Source organism: Pinus tabuliformis, chromosome 3_2 (genome assembly GCF_031772625.1).
Source record: "Pinus tabuliformis cultivar Carrire ecotype Pingquan chromosome 3_2, CPIR1, whole genome shotgun sequence".
In the NCBI taxonomy this organism is placed as follows: Eukaryota; Viridiplantae; Streptophyta; class Pinopsida; order Pinales; family Pinaceae; genus Pinus; species Pinus tabuliformis.
The window spans coordinates 12,426,067-12,430,947 of NC_142302.1; positions in this window are offsets into that span (position 1 = coordinate 12,426,067).

The window sequence follows — 4,881 nt, forward strand, 5'->3', positions numbered from 1 at the left end:
TGAAAAGAAGTAGGGGGTTGTAGCTCCCTTCCAGGAGAGACTGGAGAACGAGAGAGAGTTGTAGCTCTCTGCAGGTTGTAGCCTGCGTACTGGTAAAGGACTGCACCAGTACAAAATCATTGTAAAAGAATTTCTAAATTGAAAGAAGATAGAGACATATTGCAGCAGGTGGTTTTCTCCCACATTGGGTTTCCACCTTACATCTTGTGTTCTTTGGTGTGACTATCTATTTTCTTTGTTCATGCTCATTATTTTATGGTACTGATATGCAAGAATAATTCAAAAGATCAAATAAGGAAGATTTGTTAAATTGCTAGATAATACTGATTCACCCCCCCTCTCAGTATTATTTCCAACAGAGGGGACATGAGTAGCATTACCAGGCACCCCCGGAGGATTCCCTGGTAGAGTAGCCGATGGAGGAGCAGCCGATACAAGATGCGGCCAAGAGAATTGATGCTGCAGATCCTAGTCCCAGCAAGAAGCAGGGGAAAACTCCACCCAGGCCACCCTCTCCGTCGTTGATGAGAGCTCGGGTGGCTTCAGGGGAGGCTTTCATCGCGGGTACGGCTCCCTCTATCTCTCACTCTGTTAAATCTGCTTCTAATGATTTTATGTCTATTGCTTTATATACACATGTTTCCCTCCCCCGGGTGGTCGATCCGATGTGCCCCCCTTCCCCTCCTGTGTTTACTGCTCCTTCCCCTCCTGTGTTTACTGCTCCTTCCCCTTCCCCCCATTACATCCCCTCCCCAATCTACACTGCCCCATGGCGGTTCCCCCCTCCGCAGGCCCTCCTTCCCTGCCCACCCTCCCGGGGTCCCTTCCCCTCTCCCCTCTGTTGCACTCCCCCTGTAAGGACCATCGCTACTCGACGCACTGCAAATTCCGCTCACTCGGAAAGGATGTGGTTGGCTTCGGGTCTATCTCTTTCCCTTATCTCCCTAAGCTCCCCCGTGGGCGGCCCTCCCACCTTTCCAAGGCTAGGCACCAGGCGGGAGCAGAGATCATATCTGGCAGACAATCACAAATACCCTGGGGTCTTAGAGAAGAAGGCACCCCATCCCCTCTCCCTCCATGAAGATCCTATCCTTCAACTGCAGAGGGCTGGCTAGCCCTGGGAGAAAACTAGCCATGAGATGCCTGATATATTCGGATCTGGTAGACATCATCTTTTCACAAGAAACTCTTGGACCCGATAGCTCCATCTCACCCCTCCTGGAATCATGGCTCCTCTGTTGGACCTTTTACTCTCTGGATGCGATAGGCTGCTCAGGAGGCATATCTGTAGGCTTCTGCAATCGCTCCATTAAGTTGCTTAATATCTGGGGGGTGGGATTTCTAGGTATCGACATCTACTCGTCGGCCCTGGAAACCTGTTTAAGGCTTATCAACATTTATGGGCCCTACCGGGACCGGGAGGTCTACTGGAGAAATCTACAATCCTCCACAACCTTCCAAGGAGACCATACCATTCTCAGAGGCGATCTAAATTTCTCGATGGGATATGAGGAGTCTTGGGGACCAACCGCTCAGATGGATCTTCTGTCGGTATTCTTTGAAGATTTACTGGACTCCCATAACCTTATAGACATCCCCACTACTAAGATCCAGCCAACTTGGAGAAACAATAGAACTAGAGCGGCCAGTCTGGCCAAGCGTTTGGATCGCTTCCTTATCAGAGAAGCCTTAGTCAATCGAGGCTATCAGGTCAGGTAGTGGATAGGCTCAGGAGGAGTCTCTAACCATAGGCCAATCTATTTGGAACTGATAGCTGCCAATAACAAGCCTAAAGCCCCCTTTAAATTCAACTCAACATGGTTAAAGGATGCAGGCTACATGAAAGCAGTCAGTGATTATTGGAAGGCCCACCCGGTGGGCTCTGAAGGTCTCATTGCAGAAGGTTTTGCCCGTAATATGTGTGCTCTGAAGGAGATCTCTAAAGAATGGGCAAGGAGGAAAAAGGAACAGGATGAGCAACTACTCAAATCAGCAGAAGAAGAAATTGCTAAAATGGAGGAGGATTCGGAGGGGATTCTTACCACACAAGAACAGAAGGATAAGCTGGCTGCTCTACTCCACAAAAGGGCACAAATTTTGAAAGAAAGAGAAGAGTGATGGAGACTCCGGAGTCGAGCTATTTGGCTGAAAGAGGGAGACGACAACACTAAGTTTTTTCACAGACACGCAAACGGGAAGAAGGCAATTAACACTATCTGGGAGCTCAAGAAGGAGGATGGCACCACTGTTAACACCTTCCAAGGACTTGCATATTTAGATACCGCACACTTCAAGAAAATATACAAGGAGCCCCCTCATGCCACACTGGAGGAGATCTTGCACATTGCATAGGCTTTTCCCAGATTTGTGGACGAGGCAGAGCTGGAACTGGCAAAGGAAGTAAGCCTGGGTGAACTAGAAGCAACCCTCAAATGGTTGAAAAATGATAAGAGCCCCAGACCAGATGGTTGGACCATCGAGTTTTACACTGCTTTCTTCGACATTCTGGGCGCTGACCTTCTGAAACTGGTTGAAGAATGCAGACAGAGAGGCAGAATGTGGGATAGTTTCAACTCTGCTTTCATTGCCTTCATCCCCAAGGCGGATAATCCCTCTTCATTTGACGACTTCCGCCCCATCTCCCTATGCAACTGCATCTACAAGATCATTGCTAAAATCATAGCTAATCGCCTCAAGCCTATTCTCTCAACCCACATCTCCTTGGAGCAATTTGCCTTCCTTCAGAACCGACAAATACATGAAGCTGTTGGTATTGCACAGGAACTCCTCCATTCTGTATAGACTAGGAAGCTAAAAGGCATGATCCTGAAGATTGACCTTTCCAAAGCATTTGATAGGGTCAACTGGCTTTACCTCCATATATTACTGACCCACCTAGGCTTCCCCTACTCCTTCATCAAATGGATCTTCTGCTACATATCGAATGTATCCTTTAGTGTGCTCATAAATGGCTCTGCCTCCCCCTTTTCCATGCAGAAAGAGGACTGAGGCAAGGATGCCCTCTTTCACCTCTGCTCTTTTTGCTCATCATGGAAGGCCTCAGTTGAATCATTGGAGAAGAATGCAGGCTAGGGCATATAAGGGGTATCAAAATCACAGATGATTGTACCCTCTCCCACCTATTGTTTGTAGATGATGTATTGATCCTCCTAAATGGGTGCATTGGGGACACAACTTCTTTTCACCGAGCCCTTGGTATCTTCCTCAAAGCCACTGGCATGGTTATAAATGAGGTGAAATCCACTATAACTACCACTGGTTGTTCCCAACATGAGGTACAGTTTGCTCTCAAAAGATTTGCCTTTGCTGTAGTCCAACTAGAAGAAGGACTCAGATACCTGGGATATAGGCTCAAACCCATTGGATATAAGATAGCAGATTGGACATGGCTAATATCGAAGGTGGAGAAGAGGCTCAATATCTGGTACCATAAATATCTATCCAGGGCAGGGCGGCTGGTACTCATCAAGGTTGTCTTAGAAGCCACCCCTGTTTATTGGATGACTCTAGCATGGATTCCCAGAGGCATACTGTCGTGCCTACAAAACCTTTGTTGTAGGTTCTTGTGGAAAGGGAACCAACCGGGGAGAATATTTGCATGGATGAGCTGGGATTCATTGGCCTTACCAAAGAGCTAGGGAGGATGGGGCATCAAGAGGTTGGACACCTTCTCACAAGCATTGGCTGCCAAGTTAGGGTGGCAATTGCTAAACAACAACAGCCTTTGGACGAAGGTAGCGGTATCTAAATACATCCAACCAGCAAGTGTCCTCGACTGGATCAGACAAGACATCAGGCAGAATAACATATCTATTATCTGGAAGGCTGTCAGCAACACAAAGGAGCTCATTTGTAGTGGACTGACATGGAGAATTAGATTTGGGTCTAGGATTCAGATAGGTACCGACCCCTGGGTGGGCTGTGGAAACACTCACACTCTCTCGGTCGGCCTGCGAGGACACCTACAGGCCATGGGCATAATGCATATTAATCAGATTGCAGATGAGGCACACTCCACCATCTTACAACAAGCATGGAAATCTGCTATTGAGCTGAATATTCCTGGACGCTGGCAACAGGAATGGAACAACTACACAAATGCACTGATGGAGGCCCACATCAGAATTACTGACGGTGAGGATGAGCTAATCTGGGCGCATGCTAAACATGGAACATACTCCCCCAAGGTAGGCTACCAAGTACTGATGGAAAGACACAAGCCACCGGATCTGGCTCAGTGGTGGAAACAGCTATGGAAGTTGAAGGCGCCCCCTCGATCAAAATTGCTCATGTGGTCAATTCTTCGCAACAAAGTCCCGACTAGGGCAAACTTGATGAGAAGATCCTTTGTAGGGTCGTTCTGGTGCCATCTCTATAAAAGTGACAATGAGGATACTGAACACCTCTTCCTACATTGCCCGCTCACTCAAGAGCTTTGGAATGGCTTCCTAAGTTCGATCTCTTCTGTTTCGAAATGGTAGGGACCTAATCTCACAGAAGCTTGGAACTCGTGGTGCACATGCAACTCAGCCAAACTAAAAAACGTTTCGCTTCTTATTAGCTGGGCCATTTGGATCGCTAGAAACCAAGCCATATTTCTACAAAGACCTCCCCACTAGCCTTCCATTACTTCAAGGCTTCTAGCTGATTACAGTTCCATCCCTGATGAGGAAGACCACCTGAATCAAAGGAATATTATCCCTGAAATCATTGACCAATCCCACCCTTGGGCTTTTTTTGACAGTTCAGCACAGGAGATGGGCTGTGGGGGTGGGGCTATACTACACCTATCTGCTTCCCATGTATACAAAATACAAATGGGCCTGGGAAGGGGAACAAACAACTTTGCTGAACTCGTTT